This window comes from Scyliorhinus canicula, chromosome 12 (genome assembly GCF_902713615.1).
Source record: "Scyliorhinus canicula chromosome 12, sScyCan1.1, whole genome shotgun sequence".
NCBI classification, from domain to species: Eukaryota; Metazoa; Chordata; class Chondrichthyes; order Carcharhiniformes; family Scyliorhinidae; genus Scyliorhinus; species Scyliorhinus canicula.
In genome coordinates, this window is record NC_052157.1 from 155,282,236 (window position 1) to 155,306,051 (window position 23,816).

Consider the following 23,816-nt stretch of genomic DNA (forward strand, 5'->3'; position numbering starts at 1 on the left):
CACCATGCTGCGCCTTTATCGCCCATCCCGAATTATCCTTGAGAAGGTGGTGCTATGCCGTCTTCTTAAACCGCTGCAGCCCCCCAGGTGTAGGTACACCCACAGTGCTGTTAGGAAGAGAGTTCCAGGATTTTGACCCAGCGACAGTGATGGAACACTGATATATTTTCAAATCGGGATGGTTTCTGTAATCAATCACTATTTGTCAATGTACCATTTGTCAATGTACTCTGTCGATGATTCTTTTTGTCTACTGTGTACGTACTGTTACCCTTGGCCATTGAAAAATACTCTTCACTGTACTTCGGGACATGTGACAATCAATCAATCAATAAAATCAGTCAATTAATTATGGGCAAACAACCGGAAGGGAAGAGGAGGGGGAAACTGATTTACCCAGCATGCTGTTATGATCTAGAATTCCGAGGAGCAGATTCAATTGTAACTTTCAAAAACGAAATGGATATATGAAATGGATAAAATGAACTACAGGGCGAGAGCGGGTCTACTTGGATCGCTCTTGCAATGAGCTGGCATAAGCACAGTGGGCTGAATGGCCTCCTTATGTGCCGTTTGACTCAATGATTCACTTTCGTGAATACACATGCCCCTCCCCATCTCAGCCTTTGTTCCTCCAGGTGGTTGGTTAGGTACAGGGTGACCAGCGCCTCACAGATGAGTGAGGAAACCTGGCGATGCTAACTTTAGCTGGGGCAGCTTGGGCTGGCTGACAGTCACCTCAGAGCCCTGCACAAGGAAGGGCGAATGGCATTCCCATTCCCAACCGGTGATCGGGCTTGCCTGGGATTTCTCCGGCCTCACGGATAAACGACAAGTCGGGTGAGGTGCTGGAGAGATGTGCTACTCCCTGGGCCAGAGTCAGCGCCACGTGGCTTATTTATGGAAAATTAATGCTTTGTTTGAGGGTACATTGTAGGGGCACTGCACAGCCCCGGGTAGCATAGATCTTTCAGGTGATGAAGAGGGTTTGATACAGTGAGACATGGTGAAGCTGTTGCTAATTGCGGTGAGGCTAAACCTAAGACCCATGAATGTAGGGTCGTCACCAATAAATCCGATGGGGAATTTAGGAGGAATGTCTTTCCCCAGAGATTAAAGAGACTGTGGAACTCACCACCACAGGCAGTGGTAGAGATGAACAGCAGGTTTAAGGAGAAGCCAGATACGCACAGGAAGGAGAAAGAATTGGATGATGTTGATGAGATCAGATGAAGTAGGATGGGAGGAGGTCCATGCTGGGCAATGATACGAGTATAGACCAGTTGGGCCGAATGGCCTGTTTCTCCACGTGGAGGATTATGTAATCTGCAATTCTGAGTATTAGTCCCTTGGGTTTCTTGTGGGAGAGGGTTAAGCAGATCCATGTGTTCAAGTGGTCGGGCAGTGTGTCTCCTGTTGTTCACCTACTCAGTAGAATGAGGGTCATTAAATGATGCAATACACAATAATTAATCTTGCTGTCGGTTAGCATAATATTACACGGTGTTTGGCTCTTCAATTATAACCTGCAGAGGCTCTTGTACCACATTGCAGAATTCAAACATTGCAAGGTTTGCTATTTCATTTGATTAATTTCCCGATACTCGATGAGTTTGACTTATTTCTGCTGTTGGTCTCCTCGGATTAATATCAGGCGCCACTGGTAAGATGTGCAGGTATTAATTGGACATTGCCATTCACGCAGCCAGTTTCTGGTCTAGCCATATACAGTATCTATTCATTAGTAATATATTGTGCATTATCTTTAGATTCCTCCTCTTCCTAAAGTGTCTACCTCTTGCTTGTTTACAGCATCCTCTTCATTTACCAGGCTGGGACTTACACATGCTTGGCAATTTTTTCTTTTTATTCGCTGAAGGGCATCGCTGGCAAGGCCGGCACGTTCTGCTCATCCCTGATCGCCCTTTGAGAATGTGGCCGTGAGCCACCTTCTTAGCAGCTGAGTGGCTTCCGAGGCCATTCCAGGGAGCTCTCCACCTTCTCCCCGTGGCCGGCCCCAGCTTCTCACCCCGTCCCCAGGGCCTGCCAGCCTGATTCCGATGTGACCCTGGGTTTACTGTCATCTGGACTGCTGGTTCCTCTTCCTCGGGGGTCTGCTTGCAATCTCAGCCGTGGCCACCACTTGGAGGGGCGCTGCGGAGACGAGAGATCCGCGGCCTATTTGATTGCCCCCCCCCCCGCTTAAAATTTGGCCTGTCTCTGAGTCATTAGCCTCGGCCTCAGCATTACAAGCCCAGCAGAATAACAATCGTGCTCCCGTTCCCTTAACCGCTGGAAAATGCTGGAGGCCAGGGAGCATCTGTGTAGAGCAGGGGTGGGCAAACTTTTCCGTGCAAGGGCCACATTCAGAAATTCACAATTTTAAAGGGCCGCATAGTATATTAAGTAAAACAATTACTTCACCCGGTTATGATTCTGGGCGCCTCATATAGAACATAGAACAGTACAGCACAGAACAGGCCCTTCGGCCCTCGATATTGTGCCGAGCAATGATCACCCTACTCAAGTCAACGTATCCACCCTATACCAGTAAGTAACCCAACAGCCCCCCCCATTAACCTTATTAAAAAAAAAATTTTTTTTTTTTTAATGACTTGGTGGGCCGCATAAAGACCTTTGGCGGGCCGCATGCAGCCCGCGGGCCGTAGTTTGTCCACCCCTGGTGTAGAGGGAAACAGGGTTAACGGTTCCGCCCTGTCGCCAAAGTGCAAACCCTAGACAGAGAGCTGGCAAGGGACGGGATCGTTATCCGTAAGAAAATGGGAAATTGGAACAGGAAGAGGCCATTCAGCCCCTTGAACCTGCACCGTCATTCAAACGGTCATTGGCCGATCTTCTATGTCATTCCTGTACTCAACCCAACCTATCACTTAACTCCTGTGGTACCCAGCAAGCTGTCAACCCCGACCTTGAATACACTCAATAACTGAACATTTACACCTCTCGGGAATAGAGATTTTCAATGATTCACAACTCTCTTGACTGAAGGGATTTCTTTTCAACTGAGGCCTAAAAGGCCTAAATTCCTTGTCCTGAGACTGTGACCCCATGTTCCAGATTATCCAGACACGGGAAACATTTTCTCCGCATCTACCCTGTCCAGCTCCTTTGATATACATTGCAACAAGAACAAGGAGATATTGTTTTAGTTTATGCTGCTGCAGCCCCAAGATGGACTTTTAGGACTAAACCTCTCGCAAATGAAAAACAGTCGAGTGTGGCATTCCATTCTACAAAGCAAGTTGCTCTGCGCTGCGATGCTGTCGTCAGCTTCTTGGGAAACACTGATCCTAACGCCACAAATTCTCCACGACGGCGGCCAGTGGTTAGCACTGCTTCCTCACAGCGCCAGGGACCTGAGTCCAATTCCGTCCTTGTCTGCATGTTCTCCCCGTGTCCGGTGGGTTTCTTCCCACAGTCCAACTATGTGCAGGTCAGGTGGATTGGCCATGCTAAAATTGCCCCTTAGTGTCCAGGGATGTGTCAGTTACGTGGGGGTTACAGGGATAGTGCGGGGGAGTGGGCCTAGGTAGGGTGCTCTTTCGGAGGGTCGGTGAGGACCCGATGGGCCAAATGGCCTCCTTCTGCACTGTGGGGCTCCTCGGGACTGGGTGGTCCTGGGAGATTCTGCCCTCGGCTTCCAGTTTTGAGCTGAGAAATTGGTGGCACCACGCCCAAAACGAGACAGTCCAAATCGAACGGCGGACAACTGGCCGGTGAATAGGTGAGGGAGCCCTGGCTCCTGCTGCTTCCAGACAAATGTAGGGCAGGAAAATCAATTAAGAGTGTGACGGGGAAGGTGGTAAGCTGCAATAGGTGACTTCTGAGGACATGGTGGAGCCGTTCATGCTGAGTTGCAATAATTGACTAGGTTTTGTGACATTGATTAAGTGCTTTTTTAAAAACACCACCTAATTTGAATTCAAAGTGTGTCACAGAATTAATTCCTTTGAGGAATTAAAAAGGAAATGTTCATTGGTTACTCATCTCACCTTTATAATGCTGAACACTCGTCCGCTCGTTTGGGCCTAAGCTGAGAGAAGTCATGTTCTGAGATGTTCCTATGAGGTGTATGAATCAATAATTGGTACACTTCTTCAAAAAGAACTGTGGAACTAGGTTTAAACTGGCCAAAGTCTAAATTAGGATTAACCCCGTGACATTCTCCACACTCATGGGGTGATCCGACATGGAACGAATTTTCAAATCGAGTGAAGGAAAAAGCCATTGGATCGTACAGATTGCAGGGCAGAAGGAGGCCCTTGGGCCCAGCATGTGCCCGTCCCATGATTGGGACAGCACGGTAGCACAGTGGTTAGCATTGCTGCCTCACAGCGCCAGGGACCTGGGTTCAATTCCGGTCTTGGGTGACTGTGTTGAATCTGCACGTTCTCCCCGTGTCTGCGTGGGTTTCCTCCGGTGGCCCGGTTTCCTCGCGCAGTCCAAAGACGTGCAGGTTAGGTGCATCGGCCATGCTAAATTGCTCCTTAGCGTCGAAACTTACACGGGTTAGGTGGGGTTATGGGTTGCAGGGGATAGGGCGGGCGCCTGGATAGGGTGCTCTTTCAGAGGGTCAGTGCAAATGCGATGGGCCGAATAGCCTCCTTCTGCACTGTAGCAATTCTATGATCACTCCTGTTGCTAAACTGTTAATACCCTTGGAGCAAACGCCTCCAAATCTTTGGTTAAAATTGGCCAATTATTTTATTGCAGTGTCAGTCGGTGGAGAGACTGGCATCAAAATGTTTTCTCTGGTTTGATTCTAACATTCCTGTGTTCATGAATCAGATTTTCCAGTCAAATTTGGACGAAGGCAAATGATATGGTACAGAAACCGCCCAATTCCTTGTGGATTTTAGATGAAGCCTTGCTGTTTGCTGGTGATTGACTGAAAGGCTAGTAGTATGATTGTGTAGCATTCTGTCATATCCCCGGGTGACCGTGTAAAAGGTTCTGGTAGTAGCTGGTGCTGCTGTTACTGCTGAGACTGGTCACAGCTTCCCTGTGAGCGACAACTGGCTGGAGCCAAGCACTGAGACAATGCAACATTAGAGTTGATATGCTATAAACTCAGCAACCCAATGAATCAAACCCTCGTCGCCACTGACTCCCATTCACACTCTGTACAGAATCCCTCCTTCCCGATTCACTCTGCGTATACAATCCCAATGACCCAAACCTCCTTCCCGATTCACTCTGCATATAGAATCCCAATGACCCAAACCTCCTTCCCGATTCACTCTGCGTATAAAATCCCAATGACCCAAACCTCCTTCCCGATTCACTCTGCGTATAGAATCCCAATGACCCAAACCTCCTTCCCGATTCACTCTGCGTATAGAATCCCAATGACCCAAACCTCCTTCCCGATTCACTCTGCGTATAGAATCCCAATGACCCAAACCTCCTTCCCGATTCACTCTGCGTATAGAATCCCAATGACCCAAACCTCCTTCCCGATTCACTCTGCGTATAGAATCCCAATGACCCAAACCTCCTTCCCGATTCTCTGTATAGAATCCCAATGACCCAAACCTCCTTCCCGATTCACTCTGCGTATAGAATCCCAATGATCCAAACCTCCTTCCCGATTCACTCTCTGTACAGAATCCCAATGACCCAAACCTCCTTTCCGATTCACTCTGCGTATAGAATCCCAATGACCCAAACCTCCTTCCCGATTCACTCTGCGTATAGAATCCCAATGACCCAAACCTCCTTCCCGATTCACTCTGCGTATAGAATCCCAATGATCCAAACCTCCTTCCCGATTCACACTCTGTATAGAATCCCAATGACCCAAACCTCCTTCCCGATTCACTCTGCGTATGGAATCCCAATGACCTAAACCGCCTTCCCGATTCACTCTGCGTATAGAATCCCAATGACCCAAACCTCCTTCCCGATTCACTCTGCGTATAGAATCCCAATGATCCAAACCTCCTTCCCGATTCACTCTGCGTATAGAATCCCAATGACCCAAACCTCCTTCCCGATTCACTCTGCGTATAGAATCCCAATGACCCAAACCTCCTTCCCGATTCACTCTGCGTATAGAATCCCAATGACCCAAACCTCCTTCCCGATTCACTCTGCATATAGAATCTCAATGACCCAAACTTCCTTCCCGATTCACACTATGTACAGAATCCCAATGACCCAAACCTCCTTCCCGATTCACTCTGCGTATAGAATCCCAATGACCCAAACCTCCTTCCCAATTCACTCTCTGTATAGAATCGCAATGACCCAAACCTCCTTCCCGATTCACTCTGCGTATAGAATCCCAATGATCCAAACCTCCTTCCCGATTCACACTCTGTATAGAATCCCAATGACCCAAACCTCCTTCCCGATTCACTCTGCGTATAGAATCCCAATGACCCAAACCTCCTTCCCGATTCACTCTGCGTATAGAATCCCAATGACCCAAACCTCCTTCCCGATTCACTCTGCGTATAGAATCCCAATGATCCAAACCTCCTTCCCGATTCTCTGTACAGAATCCCAATGACCCAAACCTCCTTCCCGATTCACTCGGCGTATAGAATCCCAATGACCCAAACCTCCTTCCCGATTCTCTGTATAGAAGCCCAATGACCCAAACCTCCTTCCCGATTCACTCTCCGTATAGAATCCCAATGACCGAAACCTCTTTCCCGATTCACTCTGCGTATAGAATCCCAATGACCCAAACCTCCTTCCCGATTCACTCTGCGTATAGAATCCCAATGACCCAAACCTCCTTCCCGATTCACTCTGCGTATAGAATCCCAATGATCCAAACCTCCTTCCCGATTCACACTCTGTATAGAATCCCAATGACCCAAACCTCCTTCCCGATTCACTCTGCGTATGGAATCCCAATGACCTAAACCGCCTTCCCGATTCACTCTGCGTATAGAATCCCAATGACCCAAACCTCCTTCCCGATTCACTCTGCGTATAGAATCCCAATGACCCAAACCTCCTTCCCGATTCACTCTGCGTATAGAATCCCAATGACCCAAACCTCCTTCCCGATTCACTCTGCGTATAGAATCCCAATGACCCAAACCTCCTTCCCGATTCACTCTGCGTATAGAATCCCAATGAACCAAACCTCCTTCCCGATTCACTCTGCATATAGAATCTCAATGACCCAAACTTCCTTCCCGATTCACACTATGTACAGAATCCCAATGACCCAAACCTCCTTCCCGATTCACTCTGCGTATAGAATCCCAATGACCCAAACCTCCTTCCCAATTCACTCTCTGTATAGAATCGCAATGACCCAAACCTCCTTCCCGATTCACTCTGCGTATAGAATCCCAATGATCCAAACCTCCTTCCCGATTCACACTCTGTATAGAATCCCAATGACCCAAACCTCCTTCCCGATTCACTCTGCGTATAGAATTCCAATGACCCAAACCTCCTTCCCGATTCACTCTGCGTATAGAATCCCAATGACCCAAACCTCCTTCCCGATTCACTCTGCGTATAGAATCCCAATGATCCAAACCTCCTTCCCGATTCACTCTGCGTGTAGAATCCCAATGACCCAAACCTCCTTCCCGATTCACTCTCCGTATAGAATCCCAATGACCCAAACCTCCTTCCCGATTCACTCTGCGTGTAGAATCCCAATGACCCAAACCTCCTTCCCGATTCACTCTGCGTATAGAATCCCAATGACCCAAACCTCCTTCCCGATTCACTCTCTGTATAGAATCCCAATGACCCAAACCTCCTTCCCGATTCACTCTGCGTATAGAATCCCAATGACCCAAACCTCCTTCCCGATTCACTCTCCGTATAGAATCCCAATGACCCAAACCTCCTTCCCGATTCACTCTCTGTATAGAATCCCAATGACCCAAACCTCCTTCCCGATTCACTCTGCGTATAGAATCCCAATGACCCAAACCTCCTTCCCGATTCACTCTCCGTATAGAATCCCAATGACCCAAACCTCCTTCCCGATTCACTATCTGGGATTTCAATGGATCAGACCTGGTCCCATTCACCTCTGATGTCGAATTTCAAGGTACCAGAGCTTCTCCCAGTTACTTCCAATGTGGAGATATCCAATTGTTAATATTTTTTCCCACTCGCGTGGAATTCCCCAGCGGTTGTGGCCACATGAGTCTTCTGCCAACTTCCTGATCTAACCCTATGACCACCCTTCCAATCCTGTCTCCCTCACGCAGTTATCTAACTGCGGGGGGGGGGGGGGATTTCTCTTGAATTCCCCATTGGATTTGTTGAAAATTATCCCATTGATGACTCCTAGGCTGTGGTTTCCTCCAGCAAGTGGAAAACGTCACCTCTCTGTCGGACTTATCCAGCTTATTGTCGGAGTATATTCTTTTTCATTACACGGGTTTTGCAATCTGTATTGAATTGCAGTTGACCAATCCTGTTCCCATGCACAGATCTCCCAATACAATAAAACGTCCGGCCTGTTGAGGCTAGATCCCGACCCGAGCTAAAGCACTGGAGCACAATACGCGATCAGATTATTTATTCTGGTTCCTATCGCTCAGCAAATTGCAGCTAATTCGCGACACCAACTGTTTTATTAGACACTATCAACTTGTTTTAAAACTCTCCGATGATGGGCAATGAGGTGCTTTTAATTTTGATTCCGCTGCAGCTCGAGTGAGGCACAAACGCGACAAGATGGGTCACTCTATTTTGCCCTTACAGGCAATTTATAGAAAATCCCAAATCAAGCGTAAAATTTCTTGCTCAGGTATTGATGGGTTCATCAGTGTTGAATGTGCCGGGAACTGACGGCAGGCAGTGATGTGTGTGGGATGCAGAATATCCGCGGTGTCGGGAGATGGGGGGATGTGTGGGGCGAAGCTGCGTATTTTTCATTTTAATTAACTGACATGAAACATTTACAAGGCTTCTAATTTAGAATCTGAGCTCTTAGTGAATATTTATCCGTTTTGCATCGCGAGGCACGGTTGTTTTTGTAGAGTGCCCTATTACAAGAATATGAGGCCCCAGTGAGCATTTCCCAATTCTCGGAGGACACCCCAACTGCAGGAGAGCTCGGTGGAAACTGCTTCGAGTGGACGATCTGCTCGTTTGTATTTCAATTACATCCGCGTTTGCCTTTCGTCAGCCGTCCCCACTCCTGGGGAATCGTTTGAATGCTTTTCATTCCCGGCTTTCGGTGAGTCAGGTTGCCTCAGGTTTTCGGTGCTCGGTCTCCTGACTCGGACGGTTATGGGTTTGAAACCTGCCTCCCCACGAGCTTGGTCAGGTGATCTGACACATCCAGTGCTGTACTGAGTGCGCTGCACTGCCCGAGGTGTCGTCTTTCAAATCACATTTGAACCAAAGTTTCCGTTTACCCCTCCAGGGGCACTTGGAAGATCACCAGGCGTTGTTTCAAAGTGGCGTAGGAGAATTCTCCTAGTGTCCTGTGTAATATTTATCCTTCAACTATTCACCACTAAAGACAGATTCTGATCATCTCTCCAATTGCAGTTTGTGGGATCTTGCTATGCGCCGTGTACCACATTCATTTTTTTTTTTTAGTCATTTTTTTAGTCATTCAGGATATGTAGGCGCCACTAGCTGGGCCAGTATTTATTGCCATGAGACTGACTGGTTTGCTTGACCATTTCAGAGCGCAGTTATGGGTCAACCACATTGCTGTGGGTCTGGAGTCACATGTAGGCCGGACCAGGTAAGGACGGTAGATCTCCTCCCCCCTCCTCCCCCCTGAAGTGATTCGCACGTAAAGCGAGGTCGAGTGAAGTGAGGAGCGTGCTGATCACTCACAACATTGACTGTGTGTCATGTGAGAGTATCTTTAAGAAATGGGTGTTTAAGAAATGTACCATTAAGAAATGGGTACTATCAGTGATGTCAGAGTGTGGGTGGAGCTGGGCTGTCTGTCAGCTTTTACTTTCGTTTTTGAGCAGGCTGCAGGGTGTGCTTTAGTTTCGTTTTCAGTGTTGGAGCTGAAGCCAGACAAAGCAGGTGTACTGTTGTTCTCTCTGCCATCAAAAGACTATCTCTTGATCATTTGGTGAACTCAGAATTATAAATGTTCTCAGTAGTGAATGTAAACCTAATGTGCTTCTGTTAAAAGGTGTTTCTTTTGTCTGGATGTTGTTTGGGTAGTTATTAAGGATGACTTAGTGTTGTATTCTTTGGGGGTTGTATTTGAATTAATGGTTGCTAAGATGTTCACTGTATGTTTTAAAGAGGTTAACATGAGTTCATAGAATAAACATTGTTTTGCTTTAAAAAATACTTTTCCCATTTCTGCTGTACCACACCTGTAGAGTGGGCCGTGTGCTCCCCATACCACAATCTATTAAAAGTTGTGGGTCAGGTGAACTCCATGATACACTTTAGGGTTCTCTAAACCCCGGCCCATAACTCGAGCGCCTCCTCTGTGCCCAAAGTGTAAATATTTATTTTGCCGTTACAATTTGAAGTTGACAATAATTCTAATCAAATATAAATGATTAAGCATTTTTATAATAATAATAATATTTGCTTATTGTCACAAGTAGGCTTCAAATGAAGTTACTGTGAAAAGCCCCTAGTCGCCACATTCCTGCGCCTGTTCGGGGAGGCTGGAACGGGAATCGAACCCGCGCTGCTGGTCTTGTTCTGCATTACAAGCCAGCTATCTTAGCCCACTGTGCTAAACCAACCCCAGAACTCGTTATGAAATATTTGGTGTTGATTAAATGTATTTAATCTTATTCATGGGGTCGTGGTGAATGAACAAGCCCCGATTTCAATCGGAGATGTAGGAGAGCCATTTGTGTGGCCCACTCACCAGCCTAGGTTGCCCACCACTGGGTGAGAGACTTAAGTGGCCAGGGCAGGTTGGCGAAGCTGGGGCTGTGCTCCTCAAGAGTTCGGGAAGACTTGATAGAGGTGATGAAAGTGGTGAAGGGATCCCGAATGTGTGTGATAATGAGAAGCCATTGCCGTGGGCGAGTGGGTAAAGAGGCAGAGGACACCGATGTCAGGCCGTCGGCAGAAGGAGCAACAGCGACAGAGGGAAAACGGTTCTCTGCAGCGCGTGGTTAGGATCGGGAATGCAGAGCCCCAGGATGTGCTGGAGGCAGGTTGGGCTGGGTCTTTCCCAAGGGAAAAGACGGGGGCGTGGGACAAGATCAGTAGCTCCCCTTTCTGTGCCATAGCCATTCTGTGACTGTACTTTGCCATCGTAAAGTTGGCCAATAGGGGCAGCACGGTAGCACGGTGGTTAGCATAATTGCTTCACAGCTCCAGGGTCCCAGGTTCGATTCTGTCTGTGTGGAGTCTGCGCGTTCTCCCCGTGTGTGCGTGGGTTTCCTCCGGGTGCTCCGGTTTCCTCCCACAGCCCAAAGATGTGCAGGTTAGGTGGATTGGCCATGATAAATTGTCCTTAGTGTCCAAAATTGCCCTTAGTGTTGGGTGGGGTTACTGGGTTATGGGGATAGGGTGGAGGTGTTGATCTTGGGTAGGGTGCTCTTTCCAAGAGCCGGTGCAGACTCGATGGGCTGAATGGCCTCCTGCACTGTAAATTCTATGAAATAACTCTGGTCTGGAAATAACGATGAGCAAAATGACGATTTGAACCCACGCTGTTCAGCCAGCGGGTTCAGCTATTGTGTTAACCTGTTTATCTTAAATGGATTCGTGTCTCCTTTATTTAGGAGGAATTAGATGTGATCAAGTGACATTCAGCCGCTAATTCTGCACCGCTGGTTCGCAGTTATCTGGCAATTAGGTTTGTCAGCTCGCAGGCAAAGAAGGGAGGGCAGCAAATAAGCGCACTTGCAAAGAATTGTGCTGCCTACCATGGCATTGAATAAGTGTCAAGTGGACCAGCTGGCCTTTCCCAGCCCGTCATTGTTGGATGTTCGCACGAGTCTACTCTGGCCACAGACCATTTTCAATATTTTGGCCTCTGCCTCCTGTGTGAGATTGTGCCTCAATCTGAGATTAGATTTTGTGGAGGTCCAGTGAAAACTCACTGCTTTTCCCAGCTTCTTGAGTGGAGCCCAGTTGGCACCATAATTATATGACCTACATTTTTACTTGATGAAGTGCTGATGAAATAAAGAATGGGTTGTTTTTGTTGGAAGTAAAAACTTAACAGTTTTAAAATCCTTGAGTGGACGAGCATCTCTAAACAGGCATGAAGCTCTGCTTCAGCTTAATCAATTTTGGTCAGCGTAAATAGTGTAAGAATGGCCAACTGGTTATCTACCAATAAACATTTAGGAGTCTGACGCAGTGGTTAGCACTGTATCAACACGGCGCTGTGGACCCAGATTCGATGCTGGCCCCTGGTCACTGTCATAGAATCTTAGAATTAAACAGTGCAGACGGGGGCCATTCGGCCCATAATGTCAGCACTGGCCGTTGGAAAGAGCACCCTACTTAAGCCCATGCCTCCACCCTATCCCCGTAACGCAGTAACCCCCACCTACCCTTTTGGACACTAAGGGGCAATTTGGCATGTTCGTGTGGAGTTTGCACATTCGCCCCGATTCTGCGTGGGTCTCACCCCCACAACCCAAAGATGTGCAGGATAGGTGAATTGGCCACGCTAAATTGCCCCTTAATTGGAAATTTTAAAAAAGATTTAGAAGTCTGATATCGGCATTCAGTTTGCAACTTTATATGTCATTCTAAATTTGTAAATCCAAATCCATTTTTATGTGGCACGGCGTCAGACTTTGTTTGCAACGCTTTAGTGAGTTATCTTAAGATGCTTTACTCCATTGAAGAAGGCGCTATATGAATGCAAGTGCTTGTTATAATGTGCACACTTGTCAATGGTGTAATTACAGCCTCCAAGCAGTGGAGCTGCTGGAGTGCCGCCATCAGCAAGTCGACACAATTACAAGGTTCACACAGGCAATTGCCATTACAAACAGGAGCTCAGGGTCCGGAATTTGAAATGCATGAAAATCAGATGGAATCTGTGACTTTAAAGCAGGGACTGACTTACATCGGTGAGCCTTGATCCACCGTTTGATTAGCTTCACCCCAACAATCATTTGCCATTTGCAACAGCTTGATAATTCATGTGTACATCTTTTAAAATTTGGCGTGCATCGGTCACGCCAGCCACACGCATGACTGAGAAAATGCAGCTTGCTTCAAATTTCCCACATGCCTCTGAACGAGGTCCCCGACAGATTTATTTCCAACTCCTTCGCTGCCTTCTCATCCATTTTAGCAATAAAGGATAGATCCTGTAGTGAGCAGTGCCAGGGTAAATCTGTTGGTAATAAAACAGTGACAGGAAAAGACAACATTCAGACAGAATGAGCTTCAGAATCAACTTTGTTAGGGGCATAATCCGTGGCCATTGGGTGTGCTGCTATGTGGGTGACATGGAACAGAGAATCTCACAAGATACTCATGGCCCGGTTGCTGTACATGGAATGTTTACTCAGGCTTTTGTACGATATGTGGCACAGAAACAGGCCATTCGGCCCAACCATTCCATGCTGGTGTTTATGCTCCATTCGAGCTTTCTCCCCTCTTTCCTCATCTGAATCTACCATCCTAACCCTCCATTCCCTCGTCTCACAAATACCCGTCTAGCTTCCCCTTAAATACGTCCGCACTATTCACCTCAACCGCGCCCTGCGGTAGCGAGTTCCACAATCTCGCCACCCTCTGGGCAAAGAGGTTTCTGCTGAATTCCCCGTTGGTATTCTCCCTGACTCTCTTTTATTGAGGCCTCTCGTTACGCTCTTCCCCCACAAGTGGAAACATTCTGTCTGTATTCTCGCTGTCAAAACTTTTCACAGTTTTGAACACCCCTGTGAGGCCACCCCTTGGCCTCTCCTTTCCCAAGAGATCCGGCCTGTCAGTACAGAAATGTAAACCCCCCCCCCCCCCCCCCCCCCCCCCCCCCCCCCCCCCCCCCAAGCGTTTCTGGTATCATCCTTGTAAATCTCCATCTCCATCTGGCGGTGACCAGATCTGCATTCGGGATCTCAGTGCGGTCAACCAACTTCCAATACTGGTTTAGCTTAAATTCCTTACTTTTCACTTCTATCCCCTGAGAGCCTTTTGCTTGATTTGCTGTTTGTACGACCCTGCCAGCCTCTGGCTCAGACTTAATGATTGGATTGTGTACGGTTTCATTCTTATCAAGTCTCACCAGACAATATTCTGCGTAGAGGAGAACACCATCGCATTCTATATGCTAGGTTTGCTCGTGTCACACGGGAGGGTTTAAACTAGTATGGCAGGGGGGTGGGTACCAGAGCAATAGGTCAGAAGGTGAAAAAATTCAGGTAGAACTAGGGAATAGGGCCAGTACGGCTCTGAGGAAGAGCAGACAGGGAGATGATGCTGAAAACAGCGGGTCTGGTGGCCTGAAGTGTATATGTTTTAATGCAGGAAGTATAACAGGTAAGGCAGATGAACTTCGAGCTTTGATTAGTACTTGGAACTATGATGTTGTTGCCATTACAGAGACCTGGTTGAGGGAAGGACAGGATTGGCAGCGAAACGTTCCAGGATTTAGATGTTTCAGACGGGATAGAGGGGGATGTAAAAGGGGTGGCGGAGTTGCGCTACTGGTTAGGGAGAATATGACAGCTGTACTACGGGAGGACACCTCAGCGGGCAGCAAGGCTATATGGGTAGAGATCAGGGCCGGGATTCTCCCCTACCCGGCGGGGCGGGGGGTCCCGGTGTGTTGGAGTGGCGTGAACCACTCCGCCGTTGGCCCGCCCCAAAGGTGGGGAAGTCTCCGCACCTTTAGGGGCCAATCCCTAACATTGAGGGGCTAGGCCCGTGCGGAGTGGTTGGCGCTCCGCCGGCTGGCGGGAACAGCCTTTGGCGCTACGCCAGCCGGAGCCGAAGGGACTTCGCCAGCCGGTGCAAGTCCGCGCATGCGCCGGAGCGTCAGCGGCTGCTGACGTCATCCCCGCGCATGCGCAGGGGGGGGTCTCTTCCCCCTCCGCCATCGTGAAGACCATGGCGAAGGCGGAAGGAAAAGAGTGCCCCCACGGCACAGGCCCGCCCGCCGATCGGTGGGCCCCGATTGCGGGCCAGGTCATCGTGGGGGCACCCCCCCCCCCGGGACCAGATCGGCCCGCGCCCCCCCAGGACCCCGGAGCCTGCCCGCGCCGCCTGGTCCCGCCGGTAAGGTAGGTGGTTTGATCCACGCCGACGGGACCGGCATGACAGCAACGGGACTTCGGCCCATCGCGGACCAGAGAATGGGTGGGGGGGGGGGGTGGGGGGGTCGACCGGCGCTGCGCGATTCCCGCCGCCACCGAATCTCCGGTGCCGGAGACTTCGGGACACGTCGGGGGAGGGATTGACGTCGGCCTCCGCCGATTCTCCGACCCGGCGGGGGCCGGAGAATCCCGCCCCAGGAATAAGAAGGGTGCAGTCACAATGTTGGGGGTTTACTACAGGGCTCCCAACAGCCAGCGGGAGATAGAGGAGCAGATAGGTCGACAGATTTTGGAAAGGAGCAAAAGCAACAGGGTTGTTGTGATGGGAGACTTTAACTTCCCCAATATTGACTGGGACTCACTTAGTGCTAGGGGCTTGGATGGGGCAGAGTTTGTAAGGCGCATCCAGGAGGGCTTCTTAAAACAATATGTTCATAGTCCAACTAGGGAAGGGGCTGTACTGGACTGGTATTTGGGAATGAGCCCGGCCAGGTGGTAGAAGTTTCAATAGGGGAGCATTTCAGGATCAGTGACCACAATTCAGTAAGTTCTAAAGTTCTGGTGGACAAGGATAAGAGTGGTCAAGGGTGAATGTGTTAAATTGGGGGAAGGTTAATTATAACAATATTAGGCGGGAACTGAAGAACCTAGTTTGGGGCCAGATGTTTGAGGGTAAATCAACATCTGACATGTGGGAGACTTTCAAATGTCAGTTGAAAGGAATTAAGGACCAGCATGTTCCTGTGCGGAAGAAGGATAAATATGTCAAATTTCGGGAACCTTGGACAACAAGAGATATTGTAGGCCTCATCAAAAAGAAAAAGGAGGCATTTGTCAGGGCTAGAAGGCTGGGAACAGATGAAGCCTGTGTGGAATATAAGGAAAGTAGGAAAGAACTTAAGCAAGGAGTCAGGGGAGCTAGAAGGGGGTCATGAAAAGTCATTGGCAAATAGGGTTAAGGAAAATCCCAAGGCTTTTTATACGTACATAAAAAGCAAGAGGGTAGCCAGGAAAACTCACTGAAGGACAGGGGAGGGAATCTATGTGTGGAGCCAGAGGAAATGGGTGAGGTACTAAATGAATACTTTGCATCAGTATTCACCAAAGAGATGGAATTGGTGGATGTCGAGTCTGGAGAAGGGTGTGTAGATAGCCTGGGTCACATTGAGATCCAAAAAGACGAGGGCATCTTGAAAAATATTAAGGTGGATAAGTCCCCAGGGCCGGAGGGGATCTACCCCAGAATACTGAAGGAGACAAGAGAGGAAATTGATGAGGCCTTGACAGAAATCTTTGGACCCTCACTGTCTTCAGGTGATGTCCCGGAAGACTTGAGAATAGCCAATGTTGTTCCTTTGTTTAAGAAGGGTAGCAAGGATAATCCAGGGAACTACAGGCCAGTGAGCCTTACGACAGTGGTAGGGAAATTACTGGAGAGAATTCTTCGAGACAGAATCTACTCCCATTTGGAAGCAAATGGACGTATTAGTGAGAGGTAGCATGGTTTTGTGAAGGGGAGGTCATGTCTCACTAACTTGATAGAGTTTTTCAAGGCGGTCACAAAGATGATTGATGCAGGTAGGGCAGTGGATAGTGTCTATATGAACTTCAGTGACAAGGTCCCTCATGGTAGACTGGTACAAAAGGTGAAGTCACACGGGATCAGAGGTGAGCTGGCAAGATGGATACAGAAGGGCAGCACAGTAGCATGGTGGTTAGCATAAATGCTTCACAGCTCCAGAGTCCCAGGTTCAGTTCCCGGCTGGGTCACTGTCTGTGCGGAGTCTGCACGTCCTCCCCGTGTGTGCGTGGGTTTCCTCCGGGTGCTCCGGTTTCCTCCCACAGTCCAAAGATGTGCGGGTTAGGTAGATTGGCCATGCTAAATTGCCCGTATTGTCCTAAAAAGTAAGGTTAAGGGGAGTGGGGTTGTTGGGTTACGGGTATTGGGTGGATACGTGGGTTTGAGTAGAATTAGAATTAGAACAGTACAGCACAGAACAGGCCCTTCAGCCCTCAATGTTGTGCCGAGCAATGATCACCCTACTCAAGCCCACATATCCATCCTATACCAGTAACCCAACAACCCCCATTAACATTATTTTTTTTTAGGACACTAAGGGCAATTTAGCCTGGCCAATCCACCTACCCTGCACATCTTTGGACTGTGGGAGGAAACCGGAGCACCCGGAAGAAACCCACGCACACACGGGGAGGACGTGCAGACTCCACACAGACAGTGACCCAGCCGGGAATCGAACCGGGGACCCTGGAGCTGTGAAGCATTGATGCTAACCACCATGCTACCATGCTGCCCAGTAGGGTGTTCATTGCTCGGCACAACATCGAGGGCCGAAGGGCCTGTTCTGTGCTGTACTGTTCTATGTTCTAGAACTGGCTGGGCCATAGAAGGCAGAGAATAGCAATGGAAGGGTGCTTTTCTAATTGGAGGGCTGTGACAAGTGGTGTTCCGCAGGGATCAGTGCTGGGACCTTTGCTGTTCGTAGTATGTATAAATGATTTGGAGGAAAATGTAACTGGTCTGATTAGTAAGTATGTGGATGAACACAATGGTTGGTGGAATTGCGGATAGCGATGAGGACTGTCAGAGGATACAGCAGGATTTAGATCGTTTGGAGACCTGGGCGGAGAGATGGCAGATGGAGTTTAATCCGGACAAATGTGAGGTAATGCATTTTGGAAGGTCTAATACAGTGAATGGTGGAACCCTCAAGAGTATTGAAAGTCAGAGCGATCCAGGTGTACAGGTCCACAGGTCACTGAAAGGGGCAACACAGGTGGAGAAGGTAGTCAAGAAGGCATACGGCATGCTTGCCTTCATTGGCCGGGGCATTGAGTATAAGAATTGCCAAGTCATGTTGCAGCTGTATAGAACCTTAGTTAGCCACACTTGGAGTATAGTGTTCAATTCTGATCGCCACACTACCAGAAGGATGTGGAGGCTTTAGAGTGGATGCAGAAGAGATTTACCAGGATGTTGCCTGGAGGGCATTAGCTATGAGGAGAGGTTGAATAAACTTGGTTTGTTTTCACTTGAATGAAGAGGTTGAGGGGTGACCTGATAGAGGTCTACAAAATTATGAGGGGCATAGGCAGAGTGGATAGTCAGAGACTTTTTCCCGGGGTAGAGGGGTCAATTACTAGGGGGCATAGGTTTAAGGTGCGAGGGGCAAGGTTTAGAGGAGATGTACGAGACATGTTTTTTACACAGAGGGTAGTGGCTGGAACCCGCTGCCGGAGGAGGTGGTGGAAGCAGGGACGATAGTGACATTTAAGGCGCGTCTTGACAAATACATGAATAGGATGGGAATAGAGGGATACGGAACCCGGAAGTATAGAAGATTTTAGTTTAGACGGGCAGCATGGTCGACGCAGGCTTGCAGGGCCGAAGGGCCTGTTCCTGTGCTGTACATTTCTTTGTTCTATATCAGCCCCCAAAATACCACTCAGAGTAAACAGGCGGTGAGGGAGCTGTTGTTTGTGGTCCAGTGTGGGCTGGCGATCCCTGGTTTTCAGCACGTGCTTTGGGCTCTGTGGATGTTGCACCTCCGCCACATTGCTATCCATATATGAGTTGAATAGAGCTCCAAAGAATTGAGGTGGGATCCAGGAGTGAGTGAAAGAAAGGATAGAGGTTACATCCATGTCCAGAATCACGTTTACAACCAGTAATTAGGAATGCAAATGACAGCGCGGCACGTGGCGCAGTGGTTAGCACTGGGACTGTGGCGCTGAGGACCCGGGTTCGAATCCCGGCCCTGGGTCACTGTCCGTGTGGAGTTTGCACATTCTCCTCGTGTCTGCGTGGGTTTCGCCCCCACAACGCAAAGATGTGCAGGGTAGGTGGATTGGCCTCGCTAAATTGCCCCTTAATTGGAAAAAAAATAATTGGGTACTCTAAAATTTTTTTAAAAGGAAGGCAAATGAAATGTTGGCCTTAATTGCGGAAGGGAGGGGGGATGGAATGGAGCAGGGACGTCTAGCTATAGCTGTACAGGACTCTGGGGAAACACACCGAGGGTACTGCACACAGTTTTGGTCCCCTTGTAAAGGAGGGATATACTTGCATTGGAGGTAGTTCAGCAAAGGTTCGCTAGGTAAATTCCTGGGCTCAAAGGGTTAGAAAGCCTACAGTACAGAAGGCGGCCATTCAGCCCATTGAGTCTGCACCGACCCTCCGAAAGTGTGCTCAACCCAGGTTCACTACCCCGCGTACCTCGTCCCGTCCCCGTAACCTAACCTGTACATCCCTGGACACTGAGGGCCAATTTATCATGGCCAACCCACCTAACCTGCACGTCTTTGGACTGTGGGAGGAAACCGGAGCACCCGGAGGAAACCAATGCAGACACAGGGAGAACCTGCAAATTCCACACAGACAGAGACCCGAGGCCGGAATTGATCGTGGGGCCCTGTGAGGCAGCAGTGCTAACCACTGTGCCGCTTGTGAGGAAAGGTTGAGGAGGTTGGGCCCACACTCATGGCGTTTAAGAGAATGAAAAGTGATCTTATCGAAGCATAGGATTCTGAGGGGCTTGATAGAGTAAATGCTGAGAGGATGTTTCCCCACGTGGGGGAGTCTAGAGGCGGTATAGATTAAAAATAGAGTGTCTCCCATTTAAGACAGAAATGAGGAGGAATTGCTTCTCTTCGAGAGGCTTCAGTCTTTGCAACTCTCTATCCCAGGGAGCAGTGGAGGCTATGGGTTATTGAATCTACTCAAGGCTGAGTTGGATAGATTTTTGATTGACAAAGGAGTTGAGGATTATGGGGGGCAGGCAGGAAAATGGAGTAAAGACCACAAACAGATCGGTCATGATCTTATTGAACGGCGGAGCAGGGCTCGAGGGGCCGAGTGGACTGCTTCTTTTTCCCATGTTCTATGAAGGGGGGGTTTCAGCGATGATACCTCTTAAAACTGAATAGCTAGCATGTCACTGGAGTAGTTTTACATAAGTTACTTTATTAAGGATTGAGATGAATTATAGGAAGTGTACGGAGTAATCATTATTAACCATTAAACATGTATTTTTAGGACATAGCAGTAATAAGTAATCAAATGGGATTTAGGATAGCTAACTTGACCAAAAGAACGTCACTTCTGATATCCTGTCTTTGTGAAACAATTCAGGATGCTGGTTTTGTTGTCCTTCTTACAGACAATGAATGCACAGCAAATTACGAGTAAGCACAGCTGTCAGGATGAGGATCAATCATGCTTGCAATTTTATTGGGTGAAGTTTAAACATTGCTTGCAATTCTATTCGATAAGTTTAAACGTAGCAACTTCAGGGATTGGATCGCGACCAACTGGGGTGGGCTATTGATTTTTGAAAATTGTATAAGTACTGTGGGCGCGATTCTCCCAGCCCCGCGCTGGGCCAGAGAATCGCCGCAACCGGGACACACCTCCCTGACGCCGGCGCGCAATTCTCCCAGGTGCGGCGAATCGGCGCGTTTGGCGCGGCACTGGTCGTGGGCCGCTGTATGAGGCCGGCCCACATGGGCCGAGTGGCCGCCCGAAAAAGCAGAGTCCCGCCGGCGCCGTCCACACTTGGTCGCTGCCAGCGGGAACTCTGCGCAAAGGGTCAGGGGGAGGCCTATGGGGGGGGGGGGGGGGGAAAGGGGGGCTCCGTCCCCAGGGTAGGGGCTTCCGATGGGGTCTGGCACGCGATCAGGCCGGCCTCTTCCCCCTCCCGTGCCTACATTGTTGCGCATCCGGCCCCAGAACCCCTGCGCCATGTTGCGTCGGAGCTTGCGCGTTCCGTAAAGCCACCGCGCATGCGCGGGTTGGCACGTCACCACTGTGGGGGCCAGAATCGCTAGAGCCCACGCCCGTTTCGCGCCGTCGAGAAACGCGACGGCGTTCACAACGGCGCGGACACTCTGTCCCGCGATCAGAGAATCGCGCCCTAGGTTCTGGCCTTTGTTCAGCAGAACAGATATTTAGAACAGTACAGCACAGAACAGGCCCTTCGGCCCTCGATGTTGTGCCGAGCAATGATCACCCAACTCAAACCCACATATTCACCCCATACCCTTAACCCAACAACTCCCCCATTAACCTTATTCTTTAGGACACTAAGGGCAATTTATCACGGCCAATCCACCTAACCCGCACATCTTTGGACTGTGGGAGGAAACCGGAGCACCCGGAGGAAACCCACGCAGACACGGGGAGAACGTGCAGACTCCACACAGACAGTGACCCAGCCGGGAATCGAACCTGGGACCCTGGAGCTGTGAAGCATTTATGCTAACTACCGTGCTGCCCTTTGCAGATATCCAAGTCTGTTCTCCGTATACACGTATGAAGCTTGATCAAATAGCCATCTTGTCCAGGTTGTCGATGTGTCTTTTTCTCTCTGTACTGAGTTGAACCACAGGGAATAACCCTACGTGGAAGCTGACTCAATACACAGGTCTTGAAACAGCTCCTACATTCTGTTTTCCAAGCTTGCTGTCACATGTGTCAGTGCATCAGCAAGTTCGTGCTTTGGCAAATACATTGTTACGCTCATTACCTGATAAAAAGACAATTGGTGGTTCATGACTCAATCTCCAAAAGAGTATAAATAAATGGACACAGCCAGAACAGCTGCAGTGGGGAAATTATATGGCGATTTCGTCCCGACTGAGTTGGAAGTGGAATAAACTTGCTGAAGGTAAAAGACAAGCTGCTTGCTGTATTATTCCTCCATCATGTACTAACAGTTAATATGAACAGTCGCTACTTTTAAAATTTGTCAATTGATATTTCGACCCAAAGCCCAGTGGAAACTGCACAGACCGCAATTAGTTTGCGAACTACACAGGAGGAGTTCAGTCATGCGCAGTCCAATCTGTTGTTGCAGCTTCACTCTTCCCATGCATCTTTTCCCTGGCAGTTTTGAGAGTGGCGGGTGGTCTGGGTGCGGTGGAGGGGAGTGAGGGGGTGATCTCCGCTCCTGGGTAGATCTCAGTGAAAAGAGGGGGGGGGGGGGGGGGCAGAGTTAAACGGTGTGCAGCATAAAACAAACTATTACTGAGCAGAGTAGAACGGGACAAAATACGCCCCCAATTCCATGCACGACTTTTAATTCACCGTCTCCTTTGAGATCTTGGTGTGAATACCTTACAAATCGTCTTGCCTCTTGACAATGAGTCTTAATTAAACTGCACAGTTGAAGCAGCAGATTTATCCTGCATTGTATGTGAAAGAAATTGAAAATCCGATAACTGTTGGGGAGTTGAAGTGGTGGTTTGAGTGGTTTTCTTTGTTGCATTGATGGTGAGCTTAACCTCAAGGCACTGCCATGTGGAGTATAGAAACACAAAAGAGCTTTGTAAATAAGGAGAAACTGTTTCCACAGGCAGGAGGGTCAGTTACTAGATTTAAGATACAGATTTAAGGTAAGTGGCACTGGAGGTGACGTGAGGGTACTTTTTTCCGGGTTTTTGTGATCTAGAATGCACTGGCAATGGAAGCAGATTCAGCAGCAACTTCCAAAAGTGAATAGGATAAATACCTGGAAAGGAAAAATGATCGGAGGGACGGGGAGAGGGTGGAGCTAATTTGATTGGCAGTCTCACAAAGTTCCTGGTTCAAGGCCCACTGCAGGGAGCTGGGCACAAAAGTTTGTTGACTCTCTACTGGAGTACCTAGGAAGCGCTTCAATGCCTTTAGCTGGTTTAGCACAGGGCTAAATCGCTGGCTTCGAAAGTAGACCAAGACAGGCCAGCAGCACGGTTCAATTCCCGTACCAGCCTCCCCGAACAGGCGGCGGAATGTGGCGACTAGGGGCTTTTCACAGTAACTTCATTTGAAGCCTACTCGTGACAATAAGCGATTTTCATTTCATTTTCATTTCTTTCGGATCAGGGGTGAAAGGGGACCCACCTTCCTGTTCGACTGGAGATGAAAAAAACAACACCGCATGGCTCAACTATGAAGATGAGTAGAGGATCTCCTCCTGGTGTCAAAACCCAAAAGTTACCCCTCAATCGACTTCACAAAAAAGTAGATTATCTGAAGGTCATCGCATTGCGGTTTGCGAGAGGTTGCTGTGAGCAAATTGGCTGCCACATTTCCCACATTGCAACACGGTCTGTCTCCTCCTCCAGATCCCGTGCGCTCTGAGGGCATTGCTGACCATGGGCTTCCATTGGTTTGGTCCATGGTTACGGCTGGCACTGTACCGCAGTGGTTTGCCAGTGCCCTCTGCAGAATGACTAACCAGGGAACTCTCGCACACATACCATCTGAGCATCAGGTGCATTGAAAGGATTTGCAGGCTGATAATCAGCTTGTTTGGCCACGTTATGATGCACCTTCCATGTCGGGCCCTGAAGTCGGACTTGAGCCTCGAGCTTCTGCCCCAGCAGGAGGGGCACTACCACTGCGCCATGAGGCCTCCTTGTCTGCAACATTGACCACACTTCAAAAAAATACTCAATTGGCTGTAAAAGCGATACCTCGTGGCCATGAAAGGAGCTATAGAAATGTAAGAGGCCGGATTCTCCGCAGCCCCGCGCCAAAATCGTGTTTGGCCGAGGTTGGAGAATTGAAGTTCTCGACCGAAAATCGGGCCCGACGCCGTTCTGGCGATTCTCCGGACGCCGGAGAAT

At 49.0% G+C, this 23,816-nt stretch overlaps 1 protein-coding gene across 5 annotated transcripts in view; it reads left to right on the forward strand.

Annotated features, from left to right (window-relative positions):
• dph1 (diphthamide biosynthesis 1) overlaps positions 1-23,816 on the forward strand; it is a 737,117-nt gene that overhangs the window by 415,411 nt on the left and 297,890 nt on the right. The gene's annotated exons all lie outside the window — the stretch shown is intronic.